Raw genomic sequence first — 15,166 nt, forward strand, 5'->3', positions numbered from 1 at the left:
ATGGTGCACTCAGTCTCTGACTTGCCCTGACCTACCACAGGTATACACAGACACAGAAAACTAACTCTCACAGGCTTTCACATCCTATTCCTTGACGCCATTTATTCCAGTTAGTATCTTAACGAAACCAGGGGAACACAGATTCCTCACATCTGGCTAAAGTTCATTATACTCCTGCCACGTAACACAGCAGCCAGATGTCAACATTACAATATAAAATTTTCATATGTTGTGCTAGGAGGCACAGTCACCTAAACTTTTTAAGCCACACTTAATTTTATATGCCGAAGTACAAGGCTGGGTAGTGAATCTGTTTGTTAGCCAGCAGGGGTGTACTTTTGGTATAACTAAGAAAACTAGGGCTGGCTGATATAGCTGAAAACCTAATCGAGCAAAATTTTTCCATGTCAGTCAAAATTGATTAATACAGATCATTGTAATGACTTATTTAATAAAGACCGGGGGAAAATAGGGTACCACTTTAACCTATTTATTAAAAGTACACAAATGATCATTTTAATGTTGACACATCACTTTCACTTGAAAACACACAAATAAGTCTTCACATAAATCAAAATAAATAAGGATAAGGGAATGTTCCCAGCTTGATATATATATATATATATATATATATATATATATATATATATATATATATATATATATATATATATATACATATATATATATATATATATATATATATATATATATATATATATACATATATATATATATATACATATATATATATATATATATATATATATATATATATATATATATATATATATATATATATATATATATATATATATATACATATATATACATATATACATATATACATATATATACATATACAACTCTGAGATGAGATGAACCTAAACCTCACCGCACTGACGTCAACCTAGTGGCTGGTATGAACTGAATGCCATGGGTGAAGACATTGACCTCAGTGCACTCTGACATAAAGTCCATCAGCCCTCGCAGCAGGCTGTGGGGAAACATGAGTCATCAGTGTTTTTCGATCGTGAAGCCTGTCTCACCTCCACCAGGGGAGGTCTAGATGTGTGACAAAAATGCCTCAGGAGACCTGCATGGGAGCCATTGAGGGATGGCGACAGAGAGTAGCACGCTCCTTTACCAAGGCATGACACGCTGTTTCTGAGCCAGGGAGGGAGCACACACGGGCTTTTATTATTGCATTGATGAAGTATCTCTTGCTACGACATATTGTTGGATCGCCCAAAAAGTATTTTTACTTGTACTTTTTTCTTTTTTTTTTTACTCGCCATACGAAGTATTGTAGATTAGTTGTAGTACGGATCACGCCTAAGTGTTTAATACTGTGGTGACCTGAGGCAGGCAATTCCATGTTAGCAAGAAGAGAGCATTGTGGTGCTCTAGTAAAGATGCACCGTGATAAAGACTCCTAATAAGCTGACTGACCTCAGGCAGTGAACAGGTGTTGAACTAAATAAAGTAGGATTAACAAGACAATATTTTTAAGTCCCAATAAGAGTATCTGATGGCCATTTTTGTGGCTTTTTTCACATCTCTGATGACAACAGATTTAGAAAAGAATCAGGCACAGATTTATGCCGATACTGAGCAGATGAAAATTCCCCTGATAGGCCTTGATCCCGATCTCATGATCAGGCTTGGGAAATCCCTGGTAAAGATCTAGGCTATGGCCAAGGTAACAGAGGACTTGAGTTTGGTGAAGCTAGAGTCATTGATTAAACCCCTAAAAATTTAGCTCTGTGTATTAAAGTAACATAATTATTTTTTTTATCTGCAAAAATGACTTTGATGTACCTCTACAGTGTTGCTTCCTGTCAACTGTGCAGATCTTTGAAATCTCTGCCTCTTCCTGCACCAACTCCTCCTGACTTACTGTAGTCTGAGCATGTCAGCACACCTATCTCTGCTCAGACAGTTTAAAATGATTCCATGCTACACACTGGGAAGTTGTAAGCAGGAGTGATTGAGCAACACAAGTTTGATCCGGAAATCAGTTCTGAAGAAGAAAAATGATCAAGAAACCCACACCTTACAATATGGTGGGTTTGGTTCCTTTATGTGTGTTATGTTTGAAACTCTGGCTGTTTGAATCCTTGTTTCTGAGACTGACTGCTCAGCTATGATGTTGACTGCTTATTTTGTTCATGATGTCTTCCAGGACCTAACAACATCACATAAACACATAACTAGTAAAACTAAACAAAAAGCAATTTTAATGGAAAGGGCTCTAAACTTTTGACCCACTGATTAGGCTTCTGTATGACATTCAGTGATTATAAAAAATATACATTGTGCACTGTGAAAACAGCCTGTGAATTTATTACCATCCTTCTTCGGTGTTGTATCAAATGCAACCAAGAGATGCTTATTTCATATCTTTGTTCCTCTGAATATGTCAATGAGGGTTGAAAGAACTAACACTACCTTTCAATAATATGCAGTCCAACACCACGTGCTTTTCTAAAACATATCATAGAATTAGGAGAATACAGATATGAGTTTAACCTACATATTTCAATTACAGCAGCAATTTTTTCAGTATGGAAATACTATATTACTTAATGACATTTGAGCTTATATCATTCTTTAGTCAATCCATGCGCTTCCTAGACTTTATGTGTTTCTTATGCTGTGCTTTTCTTCAGATATAATCTAATGATTTCTATATTCACACACACACACACACAAAAATAAGGTTTCCCAACGTCAAAATGTTTACAACAAATGCAAATGTAAAACATGTCGCTCTATACGTAGAAATGCACAAACAGCATTCCGACATACGCACCAATACGTAAAAAGCTATTGCAATGACACACAGCAGGCATGTAAAGTAAAAAACACACCTAAAGGAATGTGTGTTGAAAGCAAAATGTTGTTATTCCCCCGGTGCAGTCGTGTGGGCTGCAGAATGCGTTATCAGCTTCAGAACAGTTTGAGTTCCAGATAATTGAAAGGAGTTGAGGAATCTGTCTCACTCTGTCAAACAACCACAACCACACACACACACACACACACACACACACACACACACACACACACACACACACACACACACACACACACACACACACACACACACACACACACACACACACACACACACACACACACACACAGACACACACACAGACACACACGACGGCGCCACACACATTTTAGGAAACCAGCCTCACTTACATTTCCTGGCTCTCTCATTTTGTACAGCTGTTTGTAACAAAAAGAATTCAGTGTGTTGTTAAATAAAAAAACAACCAAACAATGGTTTAATACTGTAAAACGTTACGTAATTCCTAAAATACACAGCGATCTGACGCTGGCAGGTTTGATTCTGCTGCAGGAAGCTCTTCTATACACTTGTCGCAGCGTTTAAAATACAGTGATCTCCAATGCTTGTGAAAATATGACAACAAAAACAGCCTGCTGTCACTCAAGCATACAAGCGTATGCTCTTGTATTTTTCTCTCCTGCACTAAACTTCGGTCAGAAGATGAGGTTGAAAAACCATTCGGGCACAGAGTTCAAACCACGGCTGCCTCTGGAACTGCATTAGTGCTCCTGCTGCTCAAGGATCACATACCGACAGAACTTTCTCTCCTGGGTCTCCCATTTCTACTTTTTGAATAAATAAGGAGGAAAAACAGTTGAAATTTGCCAGCTGCTTCTAAGAGGGAGCAGTTGTGGTGAGAATAAGTAGAGCAGCGACAGATTTACTTAAATCAGTGAGTATAATAATTTGACAACAAAATACTTCTTTCCGCACCAAGCATGCATTTGCAAATTGGCATTCACAGAATCACAACAGCACAAAATTGAAGTGTTTGTATTTCAGAGTGCTAGTAAAATTCATGTTTAAAGCAATAAACCACAAGAGGGTATTTTTACAGTAATTTTAAAACAGCTAAGAGCCGTTCATAGGCTCTGCAGTGAGAAACCCTCTTAGTTATTTTAAAATCACTTTAGTCGTGCCTCAAGTGGATTATTGCTTTTAATTTAACAAAGGTTACACATTATAATGCAAAAAAAGGCTCCTGTTCAATGCATCTTTTATGCTTTTAATCATTGAAACATGAATTAAATTCATCCACTGCGAACAATTAGTTTTCCTACCAACCTGTTTCAAAATATGCAAATTATTTGAAAACACAACCAGGCGTGAGAAAGAACTATTTGACCACTCTTTGTTGTTGTTTAAGGTGATGTTTTTGTTTTTCTTTCTAAACTAAAATGCAATGAAAACATGACAGTAGGGCAATCAAATCTTAGTTTTGATGCAAAGGCTGAAGTCTATCAATACAAAGCCTTTGACTTTCACAGCTCCAGATTTTCCCAACAAATTTGCCCTGTTGGTTCAAATGGTGCTGTCACTTTTCCAGTTGGCTGCCATTTCGTATAACAAAGTCTTTACTCTCCATTCCCTCTGTCTTTCACCCCATCTGTCCCTCTCCTCTATCCTTCTCAATAACTACTCCCTCTCCCTCTGTTTCCATTTCCTCTTGTCTATCCTTTATTATTTTCAGTTCTAGTTCTTTTTCACCAGCACTTGTTTTTGTCTTGATTTAGATCATGGTAAGGTACCTCATGCAGTAATTGAGATGTGACTTCTATCCTCGGTGGAGCTCACTGAAATACAACTCGGTCTACTGCTGCCTCTGCTTTTACTAAAATAAACCCATGGGAAGAGGATAAAGAGACAGAGTCAATTCCAGATATATTCATGTGTGTGTGCGTGCGTGTGTGCACATGCGACAGCAGCAGAGAGCAGCTGGACAAAGAGATGGAAATAAATAATAAATGGAGGACATCTTCTTGACTCCCCATGGAGAGAGTGAAGCAGGGATGGATTTTGAGGGAGGAATAAAGACAGGAATGGGATAGATGGATTTGCTGTATCCATTCATCTTGCATTTTAAGATTCAGGGAGATGGGGGCCTAAAAAATGGGAGGGCAGGATGATCAAAATGATTTAGGAGTTGTGAGGAAGTGACTGATGAAAACGCAGCCAGGAGGAGGACTGAGAGATGCGATGATGTCTGAGGTAACAGATGATACAAAAATAAATAAAGACGGAGAGCACGAAGAATTAGGAAGATATAGGCAAGGTCAGAGAAAGGGAGAAATTATGTGTGAAAATCTTGAGCAATCTGAGTACTTGAGAAATGGTTGAAATATATCAAACAACTATGATTTTTTTTTCTTTTTTTTGTCTGCATTTGTTCTTATTGTTTAACTCCACAAAAGGGGAGTCAACATTGTATGAGATCGATGCATATTTTAGTCTTGCAGCCAAATATTTTAATATTTAGTGCATTTAGTGCAGCCCTCCCTGAAAGCTAAGCAGACATTCTTTATTAGAATTCCCTATTATAAGCCAGGGAGGGCAGTGCTACACCTCAGTAATGTGTGGGGGAAACAAAGACTGGACAGGACGAACAGGGATAGAAATTAACAGGCGGTGCTATTGCAATTAAAGATTGTAAGGTGGTGTGTTATTCCCAACTACTAACTGTCCATCAATATAAAAAAAAAAAAGAAAAATTTGAAAAAAGAAAAGAAAACCAAACCAGCACAAAAGAAAAAGAAAATCAATAAATAAATAATTAAACAAACGGTACTGAGCACCATAATTGTGGATGTCTTGATAGTATAGAATAGAATAGAATAGGCCAGAAGAGGATACTAGTACAAGAGAGAATGAGTTTAGGGTAGAGACTCTGGAGAGATTCTCAGCACAATCTGGTGGGTCCCATCATTCGCTGACAATGGGACTCGGCAGTAGCTGGCGAGACCTGATCAAACATGCAAGTGTGAAGAACCCCGAAGCCCAGAACAGCAATCACTGCAAGGCAGGGCCAAGCCAACAGGGCACCCCTCCCCCCGGGCCGTAGGAGCCACAGGGCGGCACCCCCAGAGAGCCACCGGGGCCACCGTGAACGACGCGAACCCGGAGAACAAGAGGGAGCAGCTACCGACACCCCCAGCGCGCCAAGACCGACCCAGGCGGCCCGGGGCACGAGGACCCACCCGCCACCCAAACCCTAACCCCGCCCACCCCAGTCCCCACCAAACCCCCCACCCCACTACCCGACCCGCCCACCCCCACCCCCTCCCCTGAGGGGGCCAACGGCCCCACGCAGCCAGGAAGCCAGACACAGGGGCCGAGCGGCCCACCGAAGGGGCGGCAACCAGCCCAGCACAAAGCAGGCCACCACCGGGAGCCAGCCAGAGGAAATCAGAGCCGGGACCCGATGCGAGTCCAGAGAGTAAAAATGGACAGTGTGGTGGGGCCCGGCGACGCCAACAGGGAGGCACCCCGCATACCCTCCGCACCAGGCCCCAGGTGAGCGCAGTACACCCAGGGCCCCCACTCCCCGCAATGCGCCCTGACAACCCACCAGGACAGAGTCACCACATGCCACCAGCCCGCAGTACAGCTACAGCGCCCACCAGGACGGCCAATCCAGCCCCCGCAGCCCACCAAGAGCCATCGCACCAGCCTGGACCCGTCGGGCACGCAGGAGAACCCCCCCCGACCACAGCCCCCAGGTCCCGGGGACCCCCCAGCCACAGCAACATGGATGATGGTCCACCACCGCCACCCCATAGCCATAAGGGGGCCGGGTCCCACCAGCGAGGCCATATTAGTGAAATCTCCCCCATTACTCCCTATTAATATGTCTCCCGATCCCAGACTGGAGACATTATCCCTGCACCGTGATAAGTGTAACCCTGAGTGTCATGTGGTGCATTAAAAGTGGGGAGGCTGGGCGAGGCGTCCAGGGGGCAGGCCAGAGGACCACAGAGGATGGCTACTCTGCAGCCTACCCTGGCCCAAGTTCCCCGAGCCATCCCAGACCTACCCCCAAGGTGTGAGTGTGTGTGGTGCATTAAAAACAAATTAGAGAGCAGGGGAGACAAGCAAGAGGGTGATGGGGAAGAGACAAGGCCATAGAGCCCTGCCATCCGCCCCACCACAGAGCCCATCACTCCTGCCCCCACCTGCTCTCAGGGCCCTAACTGTCATGTCCCTATATGTGCCTAAGAGTAACTATATACAGTGATGTGTGAAGTATGTGAAGTGCACAGTAAGAGGCAGTCTGGTGTGGATCCGGCCCATGAGGACAGAGCAGCGGGGGAGACAGGTAGTAAGACCACTGGTACTGTTGCAGAGGGCCCCCAGAGCCCAGAGGCAAGAGGCCGAGGTGGGCCCACCCGAACCCGACCGGCCCAGCCAGCACCAAAACCCCCAGAAGTCGCAGCGCTAGACCAGTGCCCCGGCAGACGCCGTAGCCCCACCACGGGCCAGCCGCATGCAGCACCTCGCCCCGGAGGGAGGACCAGGCCGCACCACCAGGGAGCGAGGGCCATGAGCCCCCACGCCCACCCCGGAGCCGGCACGTCCAGGATGCAGGGCGCCCACCCCGCAGCACCACAGAGACCCCACCCACCCCACCACTCCCCAGGACAGCACCAGGCCCGGACAGAAGCCCCCAGCCAGCAGAAACTTATCTCCAGTGGCGGCACACAGGCAAGTACCAAGGCCTGTGCCCGGATGAGCCAGAGCCACCCCCCCAGAGAGACCACCCGGCCCCCATGCTAGTCCCCCAGGCAGCGGAGGGCCCCCAGCCCCCCCAGGGGAGGGAGAGGGACGAGGACGAGCGGCCAGGCAGGAGAGGAGGGAGGAGGAGGGAAGCAGAGCAGGAAGGGACAGGGGAGCGACCGGAGGGCCGACCCACCCCAAACTCCAGGGCCAGCCAGGGCGCCCCAGAAGAGACCAGCCGCCGCCACCCCCAAGGCCCCGGGAGAACGCACAGACCCAGCAGACCCAGGGCTCAAAGGGAGAGACACCGGGGACACCCACCCCCAGGCAGAGGGGCCCGAGCCACGCAGGCCCCGCAGAGCCAGAGAGCAACCCCAAGAGCAATAGTGAAAGGACACCACCAGTGCATGCACACAGCCTTGAAGTCCATGGTGCCATCCTACTTAAAAAGGTAGAGGGTTAATAAACTGAAATAAAGCAGAGAGAAGTCAGACCATACACACAGACAGAATAATAATTACAATTTTATGAGGGAAATGGCATACGCCCACATACAAGCGGAGGCTATAGATTAATATTTATTGATTTAATAAATGGAGACCATTTTTCTTTGAAGGAGTCTAATTGGTTTTTTCTGATAGCAGATATTCTCTCAAGTGAAATGTGTTCTGTGAGGAGGTTCAGCCAATGGATGATGTTGAGGGCTTTCTTATCTTTCCAGTTAACTAAAATAGTTTTTTTGGCGATGGCGATAGCTGCAAGTGTGGGTTGGATATGAATATCTGGATGGGCTGTTTGCGTTAGATCACCAATTAGGCAAACGTTTGGGGAATGTGGAATCCCGCAGTCCAAAATATTGGAGAGTTTCTGTGTGATTGTTACCCAGAATTGATAGACGGGTGTACAAAGCCACAGAGCATGAAAGTAAGTGTCCGTCATGTTTTGGGTGCATTGCGTACATGTGTCTGAGCACGAGAAGCCCATTTTATACAGTTTATATTGCGTTATATGCGTTCTGTGAAGCACCTTAAATTGGATCAATTGTAAGTTGGTGTTTTTAGTCATTTTAAATGTGTTTTCACAGATCGAAGAATTAGGAAGATATAGGCGAGGTCAGAGAAGGGGAGAAATTATGTGTGAAAATCTTGAGCAATCTGAGTACTTGAGAAATGGTTGAAATATATCAAACAACTATGATTTTAATTTAAAAGAAATAGTTTCGTGAAAGTATTGTATTAACAGTTGAAATAGAGCTAAAAGTAATTGACAGAGAGCTGAAACAGCAACTTCTATAACTCAAGATGTTAAGGAGTATAGCTATATATCTGACAAGTGTGACAGTAACACTATCAGTTCAATTACATGTTTTTAACATAACAGTTAAAATATCATCCCAGTTGAAAGTAACACATATGAACATGACAGGTGATTTTGATAAATGGGGTTCTTGAGTTCATCTGACAGAACTGCAGGGTTACATCAGACAATAAAAAAGGATTAGAGGACTTTACTTTGCCCAAACCAGTGGTACTGCTTGATTAAACTTTTTAAAGTATGAAATTGTGTTGCTTAGTCTCATCCTGGGACACAGGGTCAATTAAGCATGTTGAGACCTGCAATAACTGAGCATTCAGTTTAATTTGCCTGTCATCGCCCATGAAAAATAGTTGTTGTGGGTCGATTTAATTTTTCAGGACATTAAAATCTAATATTTTGTTGAAATTAACCTTAATGTAATTTCATTTACTCATTTTTCTACAGACTGTTGGAGCCCTCCCCTCCCCCCCCTTTTTTTTTTAACTTTGTGTTAAATAATCCAGATCCTTGGATGTTATCTCAAAGTAATAGATATACATAGCAGCTCCAGCAGTATCCAGAATAGTTTGGGTCACTTGGCATTGATGTTGAAATAGAATTCGGCACTGCTTACAAAATTTTACAGCTGGAATTTTAGCGTTGACATCTAAAACTCTGTGCTAAAACGCTATGATTGGCCTTAGGGAGCTGCCTGATACTATTTCCCCTACAGCCCCACCCAGCTTTTTAAACCACTCTGACTCCACTCATGTAGTCTGTGACGGCACAAGATAAATAATGCAGTGCCTCTCATGGTGCTCATGCTCTTTTTGCTTCTCATAACACTTATATGCTACAGGAGTGCTTAAAACACTCACTTTAACTCATCTCTCTGTCAGAAAACAAAATACAAAAGTGACAGATGTACAAGTTACAATGAAGAAAGTGAGAAAAATCAGTGAGATGAAAAATGACAAAAACACCAAAAGATGTCGGTCTGTGTTTAAAATACAGGATCAGCCCTTTAGTTATTTTGTCTAATAATCAGGTCTGGAATACTTGGTAGTGTGAAGGCCTGCAGGATGGAAATGAGTTGCGATAAGACATCTTTAGGTTTCAGGAGGCTTGTAGGTCTGTGCAGAAGCTGCTACAATGATATTTGGCTGTTGGGAAATCAATGCTGACCCAAACCAGACTCTTTCATCTACAAGAGTCTGAAGGGCTGCTTTTATGTTGCTCACAACTTTAGGTCAGTAAAATGTTTGGATCACACGGCTTGATTTTACTGTTCAAAAATATACATATATGGGATGTGGTTCGTTCTGCAGTCTGCATAAACTAGCACAAATTGCTTGAATGTTTTACTTCTATGCAAGGATTAAAATGGGATTTGCTATGTAGGGGGACTGTGGTTTCAGGCCTGCTGCAAGTGACATTTAAAATAATTCTACTAAAAAAACCCACATTTGGATCAAATTAATTTATAGATGTTAAAGATTAAGTGCATAATTGATATCATTTGACAGAGTGTACATAAACTACTTGGTCCACAATGTCTGATGTGCACCGACAACCTGCTGGTCTGTATGTGGCAGCTGATGACAACAAAACCTTTTTGTGGTGTTAGGCTGCACACTAACGGAGGAATAATGTTATGGCTGGGTGTAAATCTAATGGCTTACATTACCTGTCCACAATACAATTTGAGTTGCACTGATACTCTGCTGGAACCATGCTAGCTATCTTAGTTTAACTTAAGTTCAATTTGAACTTGAATCAGCTATCTAAATATAATAGTTAGCTTGTTTATCCCAAGTTAGTCTGAATCTCTAAACATAGGACGTGAGTATAAGCCTTTCCATTAGCCTTCTTTACTAACAAACTACTACTTACTATTTTAAGCAAACACCGAAGCTGCATCCTTCTCAGCCCCACCTACAGTTACTGTGTTTGGTTTAAAGAAATAAAAACAAGCTATAGTGAGTGTTTCCCTATAGTAGAATGAGACTGAAGACCAGTCAGACTGTTATGTACTACAAAATGACCTTGCAATCTGAGACTAATCTCAAGTAAGGCTTCGTCTTGTTAAACAGTATTTAGTAGAAAATGTCACATATGTGGCTAAAGCAGAATATAGGACCAATTTACATTCAGTTATGCAACAAAAGATCTCTGTGGCAGTTTATAACCCATTTCTCTCCCTACTTTGTTACCTTTCCACCTATGCCATATGTGCCGTCCCTCTGACAAAGGGAAGGTTGCTCTCCAAAGTAGCTTTTGGTCAGACCCATTGACAGTACAGAGGAAAGCGTTGTGAAACATCCAATATTTCCAAGTGAGTATATTCTCTATATGCTACAGCTGCAATATGTCAAGAAGTTTTAGATCTAATGGTACAAATGAAAGCATATCTTAGTCACTATTTGAATTATTAATTGGGGAAAAAAAACACTGCATGTACATTGCTGGAGATGGATGTAATGAGGTTGAACATCCCCCAGTGACACTGAAGAGTGAAAGTGCTTGAGATGAGTGCCACATAGTCCCAGACCAAGTGATTCCCTGCCTCTATATATTAAGTCATGCACCTCAGATCTGAAAAGGCAAATAAAGCATAACTCAAAAATGCAGTAATGTGTTTAAGCAGGTCAACTATCAGGAATAACTTGGGATACCAGCACGACATCCATAAATCTTCTGTGTAGCCGCACAAAGTAAATGTGATGACCTTCTCTTCATGGTGCCCAGATCCTCGAGAGATTATCTGTGACAGCTGCAATAACTTTGTGCCGTTAAAAAGAACACAAATCCAAATGTTAGACTAAAATGTCACTGATGAAAACTATACCAACATGCCTTTAGTTTTAGTTGACTGAAACTAAAATCCAAATTAGTAAAATCAATATGCAATTTAATCAAAAGAGTGAAACTCAATTAATATCAGGTGCCAGAAAAAACACTGGAGCAATGAGTGTTCAAGACTTTGCAAATGAATGCAATGATTGCAAAATCTAGAAATGCTGGTGTAAATTACATGGTACAAAGGCAAAATCCTTCTCAATGGACACTAATCTATGTCACCATGCAGAGATAAGCACATGTTAAAACTGGAAGTATTCAAAATTATTTTTGTCTGATTAATCTCCACATACACAAGTGTAAATCCCTACAATAACACAGAAAGAAGAAACAGTCATGAAAAAAAACACCTAATCCTTGAAGATTTAACATGGATGCTTGCCAGTTTTCTTTCATGGGTTGTCAAGGTTGTGATAATTTTGATAAATGTACTTGGAACATGCTTTCGGCTTTAAATTAGAAATTTGTAAAGCTTTTCAACCCACAATCCAAGTGATCCATTTTTTTCTCTCTCTCATCCAAAGACTCATGTTAAAACCTATGATAAAAATAATAAGCACATTGGAACTCTAGTCATGTGGAAAAGCAACCAGGTAGGAAGTCCTGGACTGCAATGTATTAAAAAATGATTTATAGTGACCCTGTCTGAAGCAGGAAAAGACTGGCACCCACGGGTGGCACAACAGGTTTCCACAACTGCTACCAACTGATCCAAAATCATCACGCGTGTCCATGTATTGTAACTAACACATTTTTATGATGATCTAAGTTGTAACCTGCATGTTTTAAACTCCAGTGTGTCTATGAAAAGCTTTAGCAACAAGCCAAAGCCAACCGTGGTCTTTCACTTCCCTCCTGGGGTAACAAAATGTGCATGTTGCACTCACGCTTTTGTGAATTTCATGCACTGTCACAGTTTTGCAGAGCACAGAAACAACATGAGGACTCTCCAGACAGCAAATCAAAGAAAGGCTAGTCTTTGATAAAAATGTAGTTCACCTACTTGGAAATGGGAAAATAACCAATGCAGCATCACTTCCAAGTCTCTGGGTTGCTTTTCACTGTCTCCATTTCTCAAACACAGACCCAGTGATGACTCTTTTGTTGTTTATTTCCTCTTGTTTTGAGTACCAAAGTCTGTCTCAGAAGCTAATGATGTTTCCTGTGTTGTTGACAAAGAATAAAGAGAATATCTAAATAGTTATGTGTAGTTGCTCAGTTGTCACAAGTTCTTGAGGCAAGAACTGCACATTAATGTGTGACTCGAGTCATCGATTAGCATCAGGGGCCATATTTGCTTACAATTAGATGACCAGACTGTCTTCTTTGTGTAAGATAATATCCTAACGATAATGAGAAATCAAGTTGCCTCTTATCAGGATAAAGGGCAAAGAGAAACCGAGTTGGCAGCTTCACTATATATACCTAATGACATTTAAAAGATAATTTTCACAAATGCACAAATTAATGACTAAGGTGGAGACATGAATCAAACTAATAACAAGGCAGTAACAGGAACTGTCATTACTAATAGCATCTTTGCATCCCAAATAATTAAAGCCAAATAAAACCGATTATTTACAATGTACGTCTGAAGAAGACCTGATAGATTTGAACATTCAGGGGGAAAAAGTCAAAAAGCTTCAACCACAATAAACCACACTGTACACTTATAATAATACTTGAATCAAACTATGCTAGAGCATTACCAGCTCCATATAAGCATAAGTTGTAAAGTAACTAGAGGTTGGGAAAATGATTTCTCTGGGTTTTTGCAAAAAAACAGACTCTATACGTTATCTACTTTATTGTGTGCATGTATGTTGTCAACATGCCTGCAGCTGCTTTAGCCTCCCCCTCATGTTTGACATGTTTTAGAAAAAGAGTATGGCAGGGGAAAGGTTTTCTGTGCATCTTGCATTAATTGCACAATATGCTTTCAGGTTTTCAGGACATAATGCACTCTCAGAGAATAAAAGCTGTAATGTTGTGATTTGCGTCGTATAGAATTTCCTTTTCTATGCCTCTGTGTCAGTGCCAGTCGCAGAAATATGTTTTAAGGTTGTTTATACATCCATACATATGTGCATGCATCTATCCATCTCATGCTTGTGAAGGAAATATGTATTGAATGCCTAGAAGGATTTTCTTTAACTGTGGCATGAAAAAAATCCTTGGATTCCAGGATGAAGTGACATTGGGATCATTCTCACCATATAAAGCTTTGTAAATCTTAATTACAGTGTTTACACTTTAGATATCAGTGTTTGATTGCTACCCTGCGACAGGTCAGCACCACATTGAGCTAAAAGAAAAAGACCACCGCTGAGTATTTAATAATCCATGAAATGCTGTTAAAGGGATAAGAAATGTAGCAGTGCCAACAGCGCATACTTCTGGCAGCAATATCAACTATAGGCCAGGAGGCTGCAGACTGTGGGGATAGCCAAACAGTCTGAGGAGAATTATATAATAGCACCAAAGGAGATATGACTAATGCAGTGATATGACAAAAGAGATATGACTAATGCACTTCCCAACAGGCAACAAGCCACTGGCTGGGAAATAGACCCTATGGACTTGTTGTTCACCAATCATCTTTATTTATTTTTAAGAAGAACTGCCCAACAGCTGCTTAGGGACGCCACTATAGTGTCTTTTTTTTTACTGAAAGTTTTTAAGCTTTCAGCACCTGGTGCTTAAAGTGCTAAAACACATGCAGGTGTCTCTGTGCTGTCAACAACTCATCCTTTGCACTGTAATCCAAGGTGAGTGACGATGAAAGATGTCCTCAGAGGGAAGCATGTTTCAGCCTAAGAAGGAGAATAACACATAGACCCGTAGCACATCTTTCACTGGGCTGACAGATTTGGAGATTATGAATATTATACAAAAGCAATAACTGTGTACTAATGACAACAACAACAATAATAATAGTAATCATTCTCTCGCTCTGTTTGAAAAGTATGATTAGAGTAATGCATGATGGGGAAAAACAGTCTCATCACGAGTTTCATCATGAAGTCTTGAGTTTCAAAAAACCTGAGCTAAACCTGCATGATATTTTGCTTACTTAGTTTACAAGACATTCAGAAAAAAAATAGTATTGTCCTATTGTCCCAAAAACACAGGATGCTTTATGGTGCAGACATTACGATTTATTGAGGGTAGTGTCTCTGGAGAAACTGGTGCCTGTGACTCATTGTAAATATAAATTCCTCCTGGTTGTTGGGGTATTGCTCTTTGATTTGAGAAGGGACTAACACAAAAACTACATATTCACCACTTGTGCTTTAGCAACTAAAATACTTCTAAAATCAATTTTGTGACCTGCCCATTGTATCTGCTAGCATTACAACAACTGCATTGCAAAACAGTAGCAGCCTGAAACTGCAAGATACACCAACAACAACAACTTCAATTCAACTTTGTACACACACTGTA

Source organism: Amphiprion ocellaris, chromosome 7, assembly GCF_022539595.1.
Source record: "Amphiprion ocellaris isolate individual 3 ecotype Okinawa chromosome 7, ASM2253959v1, whole genome shotgun sequence".
Lineage (NCBI taxonomy): Eukaryota > Metazoa > Chordata > Actinopteri > Pomacentridae > Amphiprion > Amphiprion ocellaris.